General features: G+C 38.1%; 1 long non-coding RNA gene across 2 annotated transcripts in view; it reads right to left on the bottom strand.

Moving 5' to 3' along the window:
- Nucleotides 1-290: 290 nt before the first annotated feature.
- The window catches only part of LOC120856063, a 32,247-nt gene continuing 11,055 nt past the window's right edge, over nucleotides 291-21,482 (bottom strand). For both annotated transcript variants that reach the window (XR_005719378.1, XR_005719377.1), the window contains 2 exons: nucleotides 2,570-2,656; nucleotides 291-395 (listed from right to left, as the gene is read on the bottom strand). This is a non-coding gene — a long non-coding RNA (uncharacterized LOC120856063). The remainder of the gene's footprint in view (nucleotides 396-2,569; nucleotides 2,657-21,482) is intronic.

The following is a 21,482-nucleotide window of genomic DNA, read 5'->3' as shown; positions in this document are numbered from 1 at the left end:
TCATCCCTCCCTGTAACATATATATATGGAATTGAGAGATAGGAGTCTTATCTTGAATTGTGTTCCAGCAGAGGTGAGATTCAGAGAAGGCAATGGCACCCCACTCCAGTACTCTTGCCTGGAAAACCCCTGGACAGAGGAGCCTGGAAGGCTGCAGTCCATGGGGTCACTGAGGGTCAGACACGACTGAGCGACTTCACTTTCACTTTGCACTTTCATGCATTGGAGAAGGAAATGGCAACCCACTCCAGTGTTCTTGCCTGGAGAATCCCAGGGACAGGGGAGCCTGCTGGGCTTCCATCTATGGGGTCGCACAGAGTCGGACGCGACTGAAGTGACTTAGCAGCAGCAGAGGTGAGATGCCCCTTTGTCAGGGGTTTTGAAGAGGGGATTTCCTATCGGGAAAAAAAAAAAAAGTGACCTGGATCACTTCTTTAACAGAGATGCAAACCTCCCTTGCTTCTCTACAATAGAGGTTTGAAGGTTATAATGCCCACTTTCCGTGACTCAGTTGAAGATAGGAGTAGCCACATGACCCAGTTCTGGCCAATGACATGTTTGTAGAAGTCTCTTGGGTGGGGGATGGGGTGGGAGAGGCTTTTGAGAAAAGGTTTTAAAAGAGACGGACTCATCGAACCTCTTGTACTCTGTTGGTGAGATTGTAAAATGATGTGACTACTTTGGAAAACAGTTTGGCAGCTTCTCGAAAAGCTAGAACATTGTGTTACCGTATGTTCACATAAAAGCTTCTACGTAAATATTCATAGCAGCATTATTCATAGTAGCCCCAAAGTAGAAACAACTCTATATACCAATGTGTTATATCCGTACAATGGAATATTATTTGATCATAAAAAGAAATGAAGTACCGATACTTCCATTCAGTGGGTGAGCCTTGAGAATATTATGCTAAATGAACAAAGCCAGACCCAAAGGGATCCAGACACAAAAGGCCACACATTGTATGGTTTTTATTTATGCAAAATGTCCAGAACAAGCACAGAAATGGAGAGTAGGTAGTGGTTGCTAGTAGCTACAGAAAGGGAGTGGAGGGGAATGGAGACTGGCTGCTAACGAGTATGGCTTTCCTTTTGGAATGATGGAAATGTTCTGGATAGCAGTATACTAAAAACCATTGAATTATACACTTTAAAGGGGTGAATTTAATGGTATGTGAATTATATCTCAATTAAAAAGGAAAACAGAGAGACTCAGCTGGCTTACCAGTAAGGCCTCTTTCCTGTTGTCCTTCGCCCACTTCTCTTCTGATCTGTTGTGCAGAGGAGAGGCCCAGGTATGGTGGCCCCATTATGATAATGAAGACAAAGGCCATTTGCTAACGAGGATGAATGGAAGTCTTCAGGGCCCAATAAACCTCTTACTTTTTTAAGCTACTCTTTGTCAAGTTTTTTGCTGCTGGTAGCTGAAAGCAATCCTCTAAATGAATATACCTCCCAACTTTAAGATTTTATGCAAAGCCAATCGCTGTTAAAATTGAAAAAGAATCTAGTTATGAAATGCACTACCTAGAGAGAGATGGGAGAATAGTTCTTCATAAGGTGCCATTTAAAGAGAATCTCCCATTTTATCGAGCTATTTAGTACTTGTGCAGTAACACAAAGTGGTTTCATGTTTAAGTTTATGATGCTCCATTATGACACAGAGTAATGAAATGTAAAATATGCATTTAAAGCATCTTTAAGGAAAATACAATAAATATGAATAATTACCATTATAACTATTACATTAAGACATGCTATGCAGTCAAAGATAAAGAGTCTATTTTTGGATTGTTTCCAAAATGCCTGAAAGGAAAGCTCATAATAGCGGGTCCTTGTTGTATCTCTAGATAAGGCTGAAGATACTTAAACACTACAATTTGTTAAGTAATAAATAGCCATAGTTTGAGGATAGGGGAGATTTTATGAGTAAAGCAATATAAAATATGCTTACATTTACAGTCTTCTTTTAAGATATTAGCATATTCCCATGTCATTTTAAACCAAACTTTCTGAAATCTATACTCATAAATTTTTGTCTACTCTCACATGTTGTCGTTGAGTGAGCAAATATCCCTCTATTACTGATTTTCTACCCTGTCCCAGTATTTAAAAATTCTGAGATTCTGAATTTAAAAATCATTGACCAAATGAATATTTTGTGCTTAGATTTATTTAAGCTGAAATAAAATTTGATTCCTGTGTATTGCTCTCTTAGAAGTCATTCATGTTTTTACATGGGTGTTCCCAATATCTTTCAGTCAGTAGGCATTTTAAACTATCAAAGATTTTGTTCAAAGACTGAAAAATCAAATTGACCACCTAGTTGCCTGAACAAATAAATAGCATGACACTTATAGCATGAATTTAAACAATGCAGATGAATTCAGCAACAACATGCATTAAAACAAGACAAGCCAAGACAGTTGTTTCCTCAATTGAAATTTGGAGATGAACTAGAAAGAGAAAGAATATGACAGTCTGGTTAATATTCCCCCAAATCTCTTCTCCATTTTGCTCCTGAAGACTGAGTCTTAATAATTGTCTTTATGGTAATACAGACAACTCACTGTTTGGAAAACTGGACTGTTTTTCCTAGGTCATGTCTTGAGAGAAGTATGCTTTTTATCTTCGCTTGTCTGGTTTCAAATTCAGGTCTACAAAGAGCAAACAAGAACATGTGAAATCCCTTTGAAAAGTCTAAGGCATTATAGGAATTTAAGGAGTTATGATGAAGATCAGTCCTGGGTGTTCATTGGAAGGACTGATGCTAAAGGTGAAACTCCAGTACTTTGGCCACCTCATGCGAAGAGTTGACTCATTGGGAAAGACCCTGATGCTGGGAGGGATTGAGGGCAGGAGGAAAAGGGGACAACAGAGGATGAGATGGCTGGATGGCATCACTGACTCGATGGATGTGAGTTTGAGTGAATTCTAGGAGTTGGTGATGGACAGGGAGGCCTGGTGTGCTGTGATTCATGGGGTCGCAAAGAGTCGGACACGACTGAGCGACTGAACTGAACTGAGTTGATGATGGTGTTATAAGTGATCTTTTATAGCTAATTATTCTGTTAATCTTTCATTCTTCCCAACACATCGGTGAGTCAGCTCTAAAACCACACCCTCTTCTGCAGGTTTTCCTTTGGAAAAATGCTCAGTAAAGAAGCCATATTTAATATAAACCTGTAAAAACTGTAGAGAGTATTTTTAGGGGCTAAAAATAAGTTTTAAAAATCTATAATATCTATACTTACTACTTCCTTCTGTTGCAGTGTGTCAGCTCACTATGGTCACCTGTAGCTTATTGGCTATAGATTGTGAGCCCAGGAGTTTCCCAAAGGTCAGATGAGGATTTTTATGAACTCTGGTGCTAACTGTTTTCATTCAGCTCCATCTGGCTTTCTAGAACAGATACAGAGAAGAGAGAACTACTGCTTCACAGACAGCAGAGCAGCGGGAAGAAAGATAGTTCGCCTTTTGTGGAAAAAATACGAGAGCACATTTCCTAAGTATAGGTAGAAAACATAGGGAATTTCTCCAAGGCTTGAAATGCTTTTGAGGGAGGTAAAGAGAAAATGAATGTGTTTAACTCTAAAGGAGCCTTTGCTGATGAAAATAATCACAATAATTAGTCATTGCATCAAAATGTATTGTGGAGAGTTGCTCTACTGGAACAATTACTAATCTCCACCCCACTGACCTTTTAAGGAGCTTCATCTTGTAGTTAAATTTCATGTTCATCTCCCACACCATAACCTCAGCCACTTTCAAGGATTCAGTGGTGACGCATGTTTCTGTGCTGAGACAAGTTTATAAATATACACAGATGTGATAACAGGAAAGTCATTAGATTCACATCAAATGCTACAGCTACCTTAAATAGCAATGCATTTCTATTACATACTCTTTAATGAGTGGGATGCATGATTTGTTTTCAGTTTTACTTTTGCGTGATTTGCTTTTAGCTTTTCTAAGGAGCCCTGATGTAAAGAAGGCTCCTTCAGGAACTTGGTATGTGTTCCTTATCCATGCCTGGAAAGCTGGTAACTTCCAGGTTGGGACAGGAATCAGGATCTGATCCCAGAGGGCCTTGAAGACAGAACACTGTCTCCCACTTTTGTGTCCCCCAGGCCTCTCACAGCTTAATCCCCAAATCAACCTGAGTGATCCTAAAGGGAATAGGAGACTCATTCTCCTACTGAGGACTTCAGGGCCCTCAGACTGAGAAGCCAGTAAAGTAACATTAACAAAATCAAGGATGATGATGACGATGGCTGCTTTAATGATAGTCACATTGACTATTTTAAAGAAATTACCCTAATACTAAGGCTATTAAGATGTAGGGCCCTGTCAAGGAAACAGAAGTGGTATGAACTTTCTGAAAGGAACTGAATCTTTAGGAGAAAAAGATCACCTTTGGCAAATCCATCTGACTGACTTGTTCTTTTTTTTCATTCATTGTGGGATATTTTTATTTTTATGTTTGTTATGATGAAAGATTTTTTTTTCTCCTTATTAAATCCTAAAGAATGAGTCAACTCTTCTTCCATCACAGAGCTTTTAACCTCTAAACATCTAAATTTTTTTTCAAATTTTTACTTTATATTGGAGTATAGCCGATAACAATACTGTGACAGTTTCAGGTGGACAGCAAAGGAACTCAGCCATACATGCACATGTATCCATTCTCCTCCACCTCCCATCCAGGCTGCCACGTAATACTGAACAGAATTTCTTGTGCTGAATAGTAAGTCCTTGTTGGCTATCCATTTTTAATATGCAGTAGGAAACATCCGCAGTTTACGGTGGTACGATTGGCAAAGTGATTTTCTAATATGCTAAACTTCAAAGGAACTTTGAAATCTCAAAATGTGGGATCCAGCCCAGTGTTAATCCACCAAAGCACCATTTAGCAGCCTGTTCAGGTTTTTGTTTTGATGGGTCTTTAATAAGCATCAAGCGCTGAAGGTAGCATTCTGAAAAACATATACCTCTTCACTCTCTCACCTCTCTCTCTATGAAGTTGTCATGTTTTATAACACCAAGAGCCCAGGGAGCCTACGGTTTTCATCTACATCTGCCATCACCTCCCTGCCCCCTTAGGATCACAGCATGGAGATTCAGATCTTTCCTTCAGGCCGAGAGTGACTCTAGCCACACACCTTGCTGGGTGGAAGAGATAATGTGAGCAACTTTTCTCCCCTCCGTTTTCTTCTTTCTTACTCCTCTGTGGGAGAAAGAATGGCAGAACAGGCAACAAAAATGAAACAGCTGCTACAAATCCCACCTTCAGTGTGTAGGCTGCTGGGACAGGATGAATGGTCTGCCAGCTTCAAAGGGAGTATGCCTCTTATCACCTCCCTGAAAAGTCGTGAATAATGACATTAATTGTGGTTTCTCTATGGCCCTGCCCCACCTGGGCTACGTGCCCTTTGAAGGCACGTGTGCCCGGACTAGAATGTGTTTGGATGGAGGCCCAGTAAGTAGGGGATGAGATGGAGAGAAAGATTCTACCTTTTCTAGCCTGCATGAGAGAGCATTTCTCTAACAGCTCAGCCCTCATGTGTATATAAAAATCTCCTAAATGGAAAAAATATCCATTAAATTGTTCAAGGTTCTTTATGTAAAACCTCTGTCACAAATTATTTTCAGAGCTGAGTGTCAAAAAAAAGGTTTGTCCCTCCTGAATAATTGGCCTGTTGGCTTCTACTAGAAAAAAAAGAAGTTATATAACTCATCATATTTTCCTCTTTGCCTTGTTTACTAGGAAGCTAAATTTTGCATGCAAACACTATCCCTTTCTTCTTCCATGTTTTTGCTAAAATATAATTTTCACCTCTCTTTCCTATCCCTGCCTTTACTCCTACTAAATCAGATAGACCCAAATGCTATTCAAAATTTGCAAAGTTTAAATAACTAAGAATAACGATAGTCATTCATGTGAAATGTTTTGTAATATTTGATCTGTATAGTTTTCAGTACAGACTTCTTACCTTTTTAATAATAATTCCTGCCCTATTCCTCCCCACCTCTTAACCCAGACCTCTTTTATTAAGCAAAGACAAATCAGAAAGGGGGGGCCAATGCCTTCACTGGGTCACAAGATTCAAAAGGAAATTCTGAGATCACCACTTGATGATAAAGGGGTGTTTTCTATTCTACTTTTTTTCTCTTCATTTTAATTTACTAGATTAAATAATAGATAATAGATAGAAAATACTTTTGCTTCATTAAAGCTGGTATTAGCCAAGTTGCAGATGCACTTTCTGTACTTAAAGTTGAACTCTGCTTATAAAAACTGGCCATTTGTGGGTTATCTGTGTCCCTAAGTCCTTGATCATCAGGGACTTTCTAGATTTCAAATATTCTGATTCTTTCCCATGAAAAAAAAGTCCCAGAAATTCCAGTAATTTGGTGTCCACAATATAGCTCACAAGGGACTTCCCTGGTGGTCCAGTGGATAAGAATCCACCTTCCAATGCAGGGGACTCGGTTTGATCTCTGGTCGGGGAACTAAGATCTCACATGTCCGCGGGGCAGCTAAGCCTGAATGCCTCAACTAGAGATGCCCTTATGCCACAGTGAAGACCCAGCACAATCAAAAACATATATATATCTCTCACAAAAATGTCTATTTGTTAAACTTGAAATATAGTTTATTTACAATGTTGTATTAGTTTCCAGTGAATAGCAAAGTGATTCAGTTATACAGGTACACATGTGTATACAGATTCTTTTCCATTATAGGTTATTACAAGATATTGAGTATAGTTCCCTGTGCTATATGCTGCTGCTGCTGCTGCTAAGTCGCTTCAGTCATGTCCGACTCTGTGCAACCCCATAGATGGCAGCCCACCAGGCTCCCCCATCCCTGAGATTCTCCAGGCAAGAACACTGGAGTGGGTTGCCATTTCCTTCTCCAAGGCATGAAAGTGAAAAGTCAAAGTGAAGTCGCTTAGTCATGTCTGACTCTTAGCGACCCCATGGACTGCAGCCTACCAGGCTCCTCCATCCATGGATTTTCCAGGCTATATAGTAGGTACCATAAAATATCTCTTATACTTGGTCACAGCACAAAAGTCTCAGGTCAAACTACTTATCCTGGTTTAGAATTTAGAAAATGTGGCCATTAGAGCTCCAATTTTTTTTTTTAATTTTTAAGGCATAGTTAGAGGAAATTGGGGAAAGCAAACTGCTGTAAGAAATGGCTAGACCTGCCACAGGGTCTCCTGTACTGGTGATGAAGTCTCAGTGTTCATAGTCATCCACTCCTAAAGCTGGGCCTCTGTATCCTCAGGTTTTGCCTCAAAGGATTCAATGAACCGAGGATAGGAATTTTGACCCTCAGTTGACTGCAGTTGGTTGAATCCATGGATGTGAAAAAAAAAATTGTTTGTTCTGATAACATATCTCTATATACTACTATTTGCATTGTATAGACAAACAGAAGCTCAGAGGTATCCAGTGGCCTGTCCCAGGTTGATTGTTGGTTTGATGTCTCCTTCACCAGTGCTCTGCCTCTCCTCTGTAAAAAAGAATAAGGTGGCATTTGTTTTGTCACTCACCATGCAGCCTGTAAAAGTCAGCTAGACTAATCTGCCTTAAGTGATACACAAGCAATGGGTGTGTATATGGGTGTGTATATACAAATGAACAGTCACATACCAAACGGTCATTAGCCTAGGTATGCTTGAAAAAGGGTGCTCTGGGAGGATTTTGTAAAGGCTTTTATGCAACAGTCCTATTAAAAATCTACAAAATTATTTCAACTGCTTATGTCACTGTAACATATTGCTGAAAATACAGAGGAAGCTAATAATTTTGCAGTGATTGCTACTGCCCACGGAAAGCAATTGCTGAGGCAAACAGTGAACATTGTTTTAGGCTTTCTGAATAATCATTAATAGATCTATGCAAAGAATACAAAAAGCAGATTTGGGATTTTTTTTTTTTTTTTGGTTTGAATTGTCCAACTAATCTCTAATTTAATTCTTTTGTATGGAGAAAAGCTAGATGAAGAATTAAAGATGATTTTTAAAATTTCAGTTTAAAAAAAATCTGTTTTTCATTATTGGTCTTAATGAGAGCATTTTTCAAAGAAGTCCAGCTGATGTTTTTGTTAATGAAGGCAAAGCGGGAGAGGGAAACCTGTTTTCTGGAAGCCAGCAACAGGGGCGCTGGCTCATCACTCAATGAAACATTCTGCCCCCTTCTTGCCCCCTGTTCTCTCTCATCATTTTCAGGATCTTGAGCCTATTGTTAAGTGAGAAACCCTTCCTTTTCTTCCAAAGATTCCTTTAAAGAACTGCTGCTTTTGCTCTGTTTTGTTGTTCTTCCAGTGCTCTGTTCTTCATGTGAGAAAACAAGGATTGTTTGCATTTCAAATTCCAAGGGTTTGTGTGGTAGAGATGAAGCTCTTGCTGATTTTTTCTTTCAATAATAAGAAGATTGGTTTGTATCTTGTGCAGATGTCCTTCTTATTCATTAAAGAGATGTAATTGACTGTTCAGAAACGAGAGTCCTCAGTCCTTCAAATGTGTGACCTGTTTGAATCTTCAGACGCCTGAGAGCTGGACCAGCCTTTCTTGGCTGGTGAGTTACTTATTTCCATTACTCTTGGCCTAGGTATATTCCCAGGAGCAAGCACTTCATCTTTAGATTTCAAACATTTCATTCTTAATCCTACATATCATTTCTTTAAAAAATCAAGACTTTATTAGGCAGCTACTAAGCTGCTGTTACTGAATGCAAGTTCATGTGCCTGATGCACAGTGAGGCCAAACAAACTGAAACTTCAGAGTTTGGAGCAGAGAAATGTTTGTTGCAGGGCCAAGCAAGGATTGTGCTCAAAATGCCCCAAACTCCCTGAAGGGTTTCAGCAAAGCATTTAATAAAAAAAAAAAAAAAAAAATTAATTGGAGGGTAATTGCTTTACAATTATCCTTCATATTGGTGGGTCATGTTGGTTTCTGCCATATAACAACACGAATCAACCATATGTATATGTATGTCCGCTCCCTCTTGAACCTCCCTCCCACCCCCAACTCCATCCCAGCCCTGTAGGTAGTTACAGGGCACTGGGCTGAGCTCCCTATATTATATAGCCTTTTCCCACTAGCTATTTATTTTATGGGTGGTAATATATATGTTTCAGTACTACTCTCTCAATTCGTCCCACCCACTCCTCCCCCTGCTGTGTCCAGAAGTCTGTTCTCTGAATCTGCATCTCTATTCCTGCCCTGCAAATGTGTTCATCAGTACCATTTTTCTGGATTCCACAGATACCAGCAAAGCATTTTTAAAAGCCAGGAGTAGGGGGTCTCAGGGTACGAGATCAGCTTGTGGTTGATGTTGAGGTAGTCGGGCAGTGGTGTAGTGGGGTTTAACGTTGTCAATCCTCAGACACAATAGGTTTCATGCTCATCAAGTATCAATAGTTAATTTCTTCCATTTGGTGATGGCTTTAGCATCTATAAACCAATTCAGGAAGTGTGCGTCAGATACTATTATCTAGGTACTTCACAGAAGAGCTAAAGCAGAGGTAATAGGGAAGGGTCTGTCCTGGGAAGGCCTCATAGGGTCCTGCTAAGTTACGCTATCTTGTGGATATTGCCAGTGGGCTAGACTTTCTTTCTAGAATGAAATAGCAGTGCTACTCTTGGTGCCTTGGGACAATTCCTTTTCCTTCATAATGTTAGAGTGGGCTCGCTACTTGATCTCCCTAACAAGAGTATATTTTAAGGAAACTGCTGACCGTTTATATTTAGGTAATACGAAGAGATGTTTGAGAGGGAGAAAACAAGCTTCACACCCATGAGGAGTTCATTAACTAGCTGTAAAAAGACAACATAAATGTGTCAATGAACAATTATATTTGGAATCATAGCAACTGGAAGGAATTTATGTGCCTTGTTCACTATTATATCCCCAGTGTTTAGACCAATGACTGGTATATATCAGTCACTTACTAAGTATTTGTTGAATACATGATGAACGTCACTTTGCCTTCCGCAGTTTCCAAAAATACATATGACCCACATATACTCACTGTTCTACATGGCAACTCTTCAACACATGAAGGCAGGCGCTACATCACCTCTAAATCTCCTAGGGTCGAGAGCTATGTGGCTTTCACATTGGTGACATTTTGCATTATTCCCTTAGGCCAATGACTGATCATCCTCATAAGGTGGAGCCAGGACGGGTACCCAGGTGTTCTGACCCCTCATGAATGCTCTCTTTTCTTTCAGTCTTGCTTCTTGAACTGTTGGGATTAGAGAGGTTAACATGGAGAGACTGAAGAGTTAGTAGGGAGAAAGAGGATGTACCCAATGGAGAATCTTGGGAACTAGTCTAAGAATTTATTTTCTCTAGTTAACCAGCTCTATCGAGAACCTACTCTGTTCCAGATTTGGTGCAAGTCACTTAAATTGCTTTGCATGGTGGTTAAGAGGCAGACTTGATAGCTGGTTTGAATCCCAGGTCTGCTACACCCTCCAGTTCTCAAAATGTTCACATTTTACATATGAAACAACCGAGACCAGGGTAGGTTAAGCTGCACAAGGCCACATAACTAGCAAATGGCAGAGATAGCTCAAGCCTATGCCTCTCTGATGCTTTTTCTACTATACAGAAGAACCTTGTGGTTAAGAGAAGGGATTTGGCTTTGAGGTCCACACCTTCTGGTGATATGATCTTCAGTGAGTTGCTTAACTTTCTCAGTAGTGGTTTCTATTTCTCAAAATCGTAGAACTCACCTCCTAACACTATGCTGCACGTAAAGTAGCACAATGCCTGGTACATATGAAGTAGCCACATGTTAGTTGTGTTTATAATGTGACTGAGTTGCTGAGGCCTTGAGGATGTGATGGAAAAATGTTTGTGAAAACTCTTCTTGACAGCTGTATAGAAGAACTGCGGTAAAGGTAGGGAAGAGGCTATTGAAACAACCTAAACTTGAAAGGGTGAGAACTTGGCCTAGGATGCCGGCTTTGGCAGGAGCGCAAGCAAAGAAAGAAAACAATGAGCTCACAGCAGCATGAGTAGAGACAGTGAATGTGGCTGCTAGAAGCTTTAGAATTACACATATTCTATGTTTTCTAGTCTACTCTATAAATTATATGTATTTTTAGAGTAATTATATATTTCATCAAGCATTAACATTTATTTTTAAGTGCTACTCAATAAATCTTGGTAAGAACAACAATCCTTACTTTATTTCATGACCCAGGCCTTGAACTTTAAGTCTACTGATGAAATTAATATGAATTATGGATATTTTTTAACCTGATGGTTTTGGAGCTTAACTCTACTAATTCAGTTAAGACTTTAAAACTCAACCACCATTATAACCAGGCTCCCCTGATAGCTCAGTTGGTAAATAATTTGCCTGCAGTGCAACCATCAACCAGAATTATAACTATTAATCATAACAACCATCAACCAGAAAACTATGTTTATCAAGTAGAATTATGATGCAACAAAAACTCCTTCAGACAAAATCATCTTAGTCTACAGGGTTTAAGCAGGGAAAAATGATGCCCAGTTATTTGTTAAGAATTGATGGCTAGCTTTTGGCTTTTACCTAGGAGGAGACCAAGGGGCAGCTTTTCCCCATCATTCCAAACCCAGGTTCATCTGACACCAAACACCTCCATCATGCCTCCTGTTTGACCCCAAGGAGATCTACATCTTATACCTGAGGTGTACTGGCGGGGAAGTTGGGGCCACATCTGCCCTGGCCCCCAAGGTCAGCCCCCTTGGTCTGTCTCCAAAAAAGTTTGGTGGTGACATATCCAAGGCAGTTGATGACTAGTTTATACATCTGAGGTAAAATTGAGGGACACATATTGTTTTCCCTGAAGCAGAACAAAGGAATTATGAAAGGCTTGGTTTAATCAGGTTGTTTTCTTCTCCTAATACATTAACTCTAGGAATTAATTGGCTAATATTGCCTCTTTAGTAAGACTATGACATAAGCAACACATTATCTGGGACAAGTATGAAAAACAATTGCCACCTGGACTAGAAGGGAAGAAAACACATTATATAGAGATCATTTGAAATAGGAAATCTATTCTAACCAGACCAAAAAGGCCCTGTTATTAAGGGGTATCTTGTGAGAGACTGAATACACAAAAATAGAGAATGGCCAGACCATGTAAAAAAAGAACTCTGACCCACAACCTGCAGCCAACCTGCCCAGGAAGCCAACCACTTATCCATAACAGACAGCCCAGGAAAGCAACTCTATCAGAAGTCAGACTTATATGAAGTCAGATGACTATCTCTGTTACCATCCAGGAAGCTAAATAATGACCTCTGTAACAGTCAGCCCCAAATAGTCAGGACATAATTAATGACTGAGAGCCTCCCTAACTTTTGTCTCTACTTCCAGCTTGGGACCAATCAGAAAAAACCAAATAGAGCCCCCTAACCAATCGCATAGGATGCCCCCCTTCTCGTTGGCTTGCCTACAGCTTCCCCAGGCCAGCAGCCTCCCAACAAGGCACATCTGAAGCCTTCCTTTCCCACTATAGAGCTTTCCTACTCCTCTGCCTGACTTTGAGTCTCTGCCAAAATGCTAGGGACGGTAGCTGACTCCCTTGCTTAGAATAAATAGCCTTTGCTTTTCTCATCTGGTTGTTCTTTTATTTATGTCCTCAATTGAGAACAAAGAAATAATGGTAAGACTCTCAGTTTTAATAGTATCAATATAAGATCCTTTACCTTTAGTATCAGTTGCAATTGTGGATTGTATAAACAAGGTTACAGACTATGTCCAAATGAGTATTAGCAATGAGCAGAGCAGATGCAGGGAGGGTATAAACAAAGAATATAGAACTTGGATAAAAAGAAGCTACATGGGAAGAGGTGGCAAATAATATGATTCTCTTTCCAGCCATATTTCTCTTTTTCCCTTGAGAACAGGTTGCTTCTGCATCACTATTAGCCATGAGAAATTGCGTTACATTGACTGTTTCGTTTGTTCCCTCCTCCCTCTATTTCTTTTGGTTTCTGGTATTGCCTTCTTCAGCCAACTTAATAGGAGCCTTTTGTTTAGAGCAAAATGAGCTGCTTTTTCATCAGGTACTTCAAAAGTCTGCAAGACCAGCTACATAATTTGTAGGCCCTAGTGAAATATGAGAACATGAGGTGCCTGGTTCAAAAAGTATCAAGAATTTCTAGACAGTGATGGGGTAGAGCATTAAACCAAATATGAGACCCCTCTGAATGCAGGGCACTGCATGACCACTCAAGTCACATGGCCACCCAGGAAGCCAGCCCTGCTAGGCCCAACGATAAATACATTTTAGGAAACCCCTTTCCCCTTTCTCTGTTTTGTTTTCTCTTCGCTTTGCTAAGGGAATAATCTCTGAAAAATGCCATCCTTTTTATAACAATAAAACAAAAAGCAGATGAGCAGAATTCTTCCCTTTGACCTTTCTATCCCATTAACCTTGATTTGTATTTTGGAGAGACTCTTCTCCTGGGGATGAAAGTGTCTCCACGTTCCCTCTGGTCTACACTTGCTGCACTCTGCTCACTCTTGAGACTTGAGATCCTAAAACCTATGCAGCTGGGACCTTCAAATGGACTTCCAAGAGGCTGAAAGGCTCCCTGAAGGCAAGGCTGACGCCTTCTTTTTCAGAAAAAGCAGAAATCTGTCAGCGATAGATTGAAAATTAGATACTGGACATTTGTAAACTGGGTTAAATGAATCATTAGACAGCTTGCTATTTGCCAAATATAATAAAAACACACACTGAATAGCAAGTGGCCATGAATATTTAACTACCACATTCCTTTTTTAGTGTACAGTATATTATAGCTATTATGATGTCCAGCAAAGAAGGAATAGTGAAAAAAGCACTGCAGACAAAAAAGGGGATTCTTTTCTTTTTACTGTCAAGAGTCAGCTATTTTTTTAATTAGAAGAAAAAAAAATGAACCTATGCTGTCTCATGGTATTAGAATACCAGCCTTCAGCAACTGAGACCAGATGATGCCTGTAAATATTGTTATCAAACAAAAAAATCCATTATTCGTCCTCCTCCAGAAAATTTACTGGCACGAAGTTTAGTGTAGATAATTTCAGAGAAGACCTGAAAACTTTTCAGAACAGGGTTTAACTAAGACTATATTCTATAAAATTAAATTAAAATGTGATGTTAAATTACATTATATGTAAAACTCAAGCACCTTTGAACTTCGGCCTGACTTTTTTTTATCATTATAAACCTTGAGATTCATGAGATTTGTGATCTAACAAAATTAGTGCATTTTGGACTCATTTTATATTTATTTAGGATCTCGGACCATTGGAGGCTAATGCACTCACAGGACGAGACACCATGGTTTGGTTATGCCTTCCTCAGTTCCATATTCAGACATTCATCCAAAATCCAGTTCAAGTCCTTTTGCAAAACCTTTAAAAGAACTAGTATAGCCAACAGACCAAGGGTATGCTGACAGATTTGAGTGTGAATCCTATTGCTGTCAGCTGCCAGTCTTAGGACCTTGAAAACAATCATCTGAGCCTCAGTTTTCTCATCTGTGAAGCTAGGAAGTAATAGAGTTTTTGGAAAAATTCAATAAGATAAATAAAGGGCCTGGCATAGAGTGGGTGTCGATGACTCAGTTGCCTTCTCTGATCCTCCCTATCCCAAATCTCATTCCACCTCGCTTTTCCATGGCATGACCTTCCACTTCAGTTTATCCATCACTCACTCACCAGCCTCTGGACACTGTTATCACACAGTTCCCCTTTTCTTAATGTTCTCCTCAGTCCAGGGTGCCCTCCCCAGCTCTCCTCCCCTAGCTAAATCCTACTCATTCTTAAGAGCCAGCCCAAGCCGCACTGCTTCTCTACAGCCCTCCCGGGACCACTCCCCCGGGACCACTCCCCCGTGCCTTCCTGAAGCACTATTATCTGTGTCATAGAGTTAGAAGTCCACTCTGTTAGTAAACCTTTCATGCTTGTTTTACTTCCTCAAAGGTGCTGTAAGCTGCTTGGGGGCAAGGATGGACCCTTCTTTCCCTTGTATCCCCCACAGTGATGATTACAGTGTGACATCCATGACAAGTGCTCATAATAATTACACGCTGAGTATACAAATGAGTACTGTATCATATTGCATTTTGTTAAATTATACGTGGATGCCTGCCGGGTTGAAATGTGAGAAAATGACACTGCTGTTTCTTCTCCTTCTGATACATATTGCTTTTTAAAGTATTATCTGGCCAAGTTTTTTTTTTTTTTTTTAACATACAGTATTCTCCAATATTTCAATACACCACTTAAAATTTGGCCTGAAAGAAAGTATTAAAGTGTGTGTGTTTCAAATAGAAGAAAAAAGCACCAGCTATGACTAATGTCTTCAATTTATAGTGTATCCAATTTGGAGAAGACCATGCTTTTTCATAAGGTTGCATAACTCCTAACAAAAACATTCTCAGCCACAGGATGTGTTTTGGAAGAATTTAGCCCTTTGTTAAACTGGGGAAAATGTAAAAAATCAAGGGCACAGCTTTCTTTGACATACATCTTACCCTACATAAAAAAGGCACTCAAATATTTGTCAGATTGAGTGGTGTGTCCTCATAGAATATTTGATAGTGGACAGAAAGTAGATTGGGACATTCTCTATAAAAATGGCTCATTCTAATTCTAGATTCTGCGTTCTTATTAACTATGTAGGTATTGCCAATGATTATTAGCATCAAGAATTGTTAAAGGGAATGAGTGAAAGATGACGGGTATTTCTACTTCCATCATTCTGGATTAAACAATCAAAACAAAGAGGCCTGCATATTACTCATCTTATAACACTTCGGAGGTAGAATAATGGTGAATAGTTAATCCACTGACTCATGAGTTCTAGAACTCCAGTTAACTTGCTGACTGCAGACATGCTCGAAGTGAGGCCCAGAGGTGGATAATAGGTTGCACTGTGATTATCTCTAGTTTACACTATACTTTGGCAGTCTTTTTTTTTTTTTTAATTGGAGGATAATTACTTTACAATATTGTGTTGTTCTCTGCCATACATCCACATGAATCAGTCATAGGTATACATATGTCCCCTCCCTCTTGAACCTCGCTCCCATCTCCCATTCCATCCCACCCTTCTAGGTTGTCACAGAGAACAGGGTTTGAGCTCCCTGAGTCATACAGCAAATTCCCCACTGGGTATTACATATGGTAATGTAATGTGTATGTTTCCATGCTACTCTCCTTCCTTTCTCACCCTCTCCTTCCTCCACTGTGTCCACAGTCTGTTCTCTATGTCTGTGTCTCCATTGCTTTGGCAGTCTTTTCTACTTTGACATGTGAGAATATAAAATCTGGGCCAGAACAAGATGTTGTATGAGTCTTACTTAAGAACGAACTGAACACATTCTCTTTAAAATACACAAAAACAACATTCTTTAGAAATTAATAATTCTAATGTATCAATAGTCCGATAGAAAAGTGTAAACTTCTGGTTGCATAATTCTTTATTTTTCAGTGTGTAAAAAAAATATCAAAAAGTAACAATATCTGATCCTGTTGTCTATGTCAACCTAATAAGAACAAATTTTAAATTCTAAACTCTTTCTTTCTTATCTTGAGGATTCAGTTTGCAACTGAAATAGATGTGAGAATTAAGATTTATAAAACTGAATTTTGAATCAATCTTCAGAAGCAAAAAAAAAAAAATGTTCTTAAGGACAGGAATGAATTCTGACATTTTAAATACAAGCTCTGTGTAAAGTTTGGTGATAGAATGTGAGCTCTGAAAAATTGTTATTATGTTGTCATTATGAATTAATGACTACAAAAGAAATCAGTTTTGAGTGGTAATGGCAAATTACAGAGAAAAACTTATGGAGTTGCTTTCTATCTCCTGATGTAACTGGAGTATTCATCATAATTTGCTTGATTAAAAAAATCCAAACAGTGGAAAAATACAGAGGCATAGATTTTTTTTAATGGATTATATAAGTATAAGGCAGCTTTTCTTAGCAACTCGGAATGTTCACCAAAACAGCATTTGTAATGTTAAAAAGCTAGAAGCAACCTAAATGCTTAATAATATGTGAATGAGTAAGTAAATACAATAAATTTAATTAGTGGTTTATGCAATTATTAAAAATTACAAAGACAAAGATTATATCAACATTTAAAATATAAATGATGTAAGATTTTAAATTTTATGTATGCAAACATTTATGTACACTCGAATCCCATGGAGGGAGGAGCCTGGTAGGCTACAGTCCCATGGGGTCGCAAAGAGTCGGACACGACTGAGTGACTTCACTTCACTTCACTTCACTTCACTTCACGACTATAAGCATGTAAAAATATGTACAAGAGGAAATAATGGGAGGGAATGTATAGAAATAATCATAGACTTTGTATTTATGTGGTGAAATTACAGATTTTTCCAAATCTCACATAATGTTTTAAATTCTATTTAAAGTTTTAAAAAATTAATTTCTATTTGTAAAGCCCTACAATATGCTGGGATATATATACTGTATGAAATTGCTCATTTTCCATCATTTCTGATTTAATAATAATTGCAATATTTGGTTAAACCTAGTACTGTATTATCATTGTCCAGCTAACAAACTGAATCCTTTTTGGAATAAAAGTTGTTAATTTCTATTTTAAATATTCATTAAGCTTCTAAATAGAGTCTAAGTTTTTGAAATATTTTAGTGAGATAAATTACTCGAAAATCACATTTGCAACTACAACTTGAAAATACAAAAGTTTTTGATATTTTTAAGAAAAGTTCAGACTGTTCTGAATTGATGCAAAGCTACTGCCATTATATTTTCATCTTTGAAATTGCGTCACGTGCATTTTTTAATTATTCAATGACCAGTAAAAGTAAAACAGTCATAATTTAATAGATAAATTTGCTTCTAACCTGTGCTGAAATGACATTTAAATTGCTTCATACTCTGTAATTACTAGGGATAATTAGTCCTCTAAATATTACTGTAATGAAAACCGTGGGTTTAATGAACTGTACAAATTCAAACCAAACAGAATCTTTACTTCTTTGCTGAATATTTAATTTCAGCGTAAAAGTTGTTTAACGATTGGCTAAAATTAAAAAAAAAATAGTTTAAGGCAAGCCAGATCATAAAAGTATGAAGTAAAATTAAATGTATTCATAGGAGCTTGTCATAGCAATCATAGAAAAAGGTCAATCAACCTGGATTTGAGGGGAAGGCAGACTTCACCTTTGCTTTACAACTGCTATTTTAGTATTTAATTTAAGGATCATTGTTTCTGAAATTTCAGAGAAGCATTTTATAGTCTTTTATGATATATTTGTTAATAACTGCAGAAATATGGACTGCTTGAAGAAAGAGACAATAGAGTCTGTGTGTGTGTGTGTGTGAGTGGGTAATGTTTATAATTGTATCAACACCAAGCACAGTGGCTGGCACATGGTAGATAATAAAAGTTTAATAAATAAATACCTGAGTTGGTTGAACAATATTAGAAACAAAAGTACAGAGAAAGAGCTTGCAGAGAGGTCATCTGTAGATCTTCACCTTGGTTGCTAAGTCCTATTTTCAGTAACTTGGATAGAATTATATGAAATGTATTAAACAGATGCTTTAGATCATACAAATTTGGTGGGACTCATCAATGACATAAAGAGGCTATGTTATCTCAAACTTGGAATGATGAGTTAAAGGCTGAATGATGAAATTTCAAAGCAATAAATGCAAAGTCCTCCATTTAAGATTAAAAATAAAACGCCAAATAAATAAATAAAACACCATTCTCACAGATACAGGTTGACAGTGACCGGACTTGATAGTAAGTTATGTATTAGGAACTGGAGAATTCATGTGACCACACACTTAACCTGAGCCAACAGTGCTTTCTAAAAACTTGTAGTTAAGGAACTGCCCTGGTGGTATAGTGTCTAAGACTGCGCTCCCAATGCAGGGGAGCCAGGTTCGATCCCTAGTCAGGAAACTAGATGCAACATGCTCCAACTAAGATTTAAGATTCCACATGCGCCAATTAAGACCTGGTACAGCCAAAGACATTAAATAAATAAATAAATATTAAAAAAAACCCTTGTAGTTAAAAAAACAAAATTTACCATCTTAACTTTTTCCAAGTATATAGCATGATATTGTTACTATATGCACAATTGTGCAGTAGATCCCCAGAACTTTTCCATCTTGCAAAACTGAAACTCTATACCCATTGAACAACACCACCCACTTCCCCCCGCCATTTCCAGCCTGTGGTGACCACAATTACGTTTTCTGTTTGTAAAAGTTTGACTCCTTTGGACACTTCATGTTAGTGGAATCATACAGTTGTCTTTTTGTGACTGGCTTATTTAACTTAGCAGAATGTCCTCAAGGTTCATCCATGTTATAGCATGTGACAGAATTTCCTTCTTTTTTAATGTTGGATAAAATTCCATTGTAAATATATACCACATTTTGTTTATTTGTACATCAGTGGACATTTGAGTTGCTTCCATCTCTTGGCTATTGTGAAGAGTGCTGCAATAAACATGGGTTTATAAACATCTCTTCAAGATTCTATTTTTAATTCTTCTGTATATTTACCCAGAAGTAGAATTGCTGTATCATATGGTGAAGTTGCTCAGTTGTGTCTGACTCTTTGCAACCCCATGGACTGTAGCCTATGAGGCTCCTCTGTCCATGGAATTTTCCAGGTAAGAGTACTGGAGTGGGTTGCCATATCCTTCCTCAGGGGATCTTCCCGACCCAGGGGTCAAACCCAGGTCTCCCACATGGCAGGCAGATGCTTTACCATCTGAGCCACCAGGGAATTCTATGCTTTATCTTTTGAGGAACCTCCATATTGTTTTCCATAGTGGATATACCATTTTACATTTTCACCACCAATCCATAGGAGTTCCAAGTTCTCCACATCCTTGCCAACACCTGTTATTTTCTAGTTTTGTTTTTTTTTAATAATGGTCATTCTAACATAAATGGGGTGGTATATGATCATGGTTTTGCTTTGTGTTACCCAGATGGTTAGTGATAAATAGCATCTTTTCATCTATTTTTTGGCCATTTGTATGTCTTCTTTGGAGAATTCTCTATTCACGTTCTTTGTCATTTTAAACCAGATTATTACATTTTAGAAGTTCTTTATTTATTCTGGGTATTAATCCCTTATCAGATATATGATTTGCAAACATTTTCTTTCATTCCATAGATTACCTTTTTTCTCTGTTGATTGTTTCTTTTGATGTACAGAAGTTTTTAAGTTCAATTTGGTTTCATTTGTCTATTTTTGCTTTAACTGTCTGTACTTTTGTTGTCATATCCAAGAAATCATTGCCAAATCCAATTTTGTGAATATTTTCCCTCATGTTTTCCTTTAAAAGTATTATAGTCTCAGTTGTTACTTTAGGTCTTCATTCCATCTTGAGTTAATTTTTATATATGTAAGTTTAGGGTCCTAAGACTGATTTTTTTTTTTTTTTTTTTTAAGACTGATTTTTAATTTTGAAAATTTTTAGATTTTTTTACAGCCTTAACAATATTACCATTCAAATAGAAATAAGTCAGCTTAAACTCATTCGGACTTTAAAACAAAAGTAACAAAAGAACGTATAGTTGATTTGTTATGGTAAAGATGTCAGGAGTTTTTAGTGCATGTTTGTTACAAAAATGGGCATTGGAATCAGACCAGCCTGAGTTTGAATCCCAAGGCACTACCCTTTGTGGGCATTTTAGGCAAGTTGTTGATCATTACCTTTTGTGAGGGAGAAACTGGAGTTTCTCTCATAAAGGGATCCAGTGCAGCCTCACCAGTTCTTGACAGGTTTAAATGATATAATGTGGTCATAGTGTCTGAAATATAAAAAAGCATGTTTCTAACAATAGGTTGGCTTTTATTATTATCATCATCACATGTTGATTTATTTAAGAATTTTAGTTCCTTCTGACTACCTCAAGATTTAGAATTTATTTAAGAAAAAAAACTGTTGATCTTTGAGAACGTCAAATTAGGTCTAATTTTGCTTGATTCTGGATATGTGATGGGAAGGATTTTACAGAAAATGCTCCCAGAAATTCTCTGTTTAAATGTTACTTGCTTTGAAAACGTAACTGTAACTCTCCACAAATTGGTTAAGAATATGCTTTCATAATACTCTGGCTTGATGGCTCATCTATTTAACACTTTCATGGGGATGTCTGTAACTTGAATCCACCCTTATTCTGGAAATTCATTTTTTCCTGGGAAATTGTCCCTCCCTGCCACTTGCAGTCTTGATGGGATCATTAGTGAAGCTGCCTGGTACTCCCTGGCCAAGTAATGGGCATGTGATCAATCTCGACCAATCATATTCTTCTGGAATTTGCACTGCGAGTGATTAACACAATGTTGGGAAATGATGGGACAGATTTATTCCAACTGTGATGCCTTGAAGAGGCTCTCTATTCTTTTCAGTTCTCTGGATCCTTGGA

The sequence above is a fragment of the Oryx dammah genome, unplaced genomic scaffold (genome assembly GCF_014754425.2).
Source record: "Oryx dammah isolate SB20612 unplaced genomic scaffold, SCBI_Odam_1.1 HiC_scaffold_28, whole genome shotgun sequence".
NCBI lineage: Eukaryota > Metazoa > Chordata > Mammalia > Artiodactyla > Bovidae > Oryx > Oryx dammah.
This window is presented reverse-complemented; position numbering and strand designations above follow the sequence as displayed.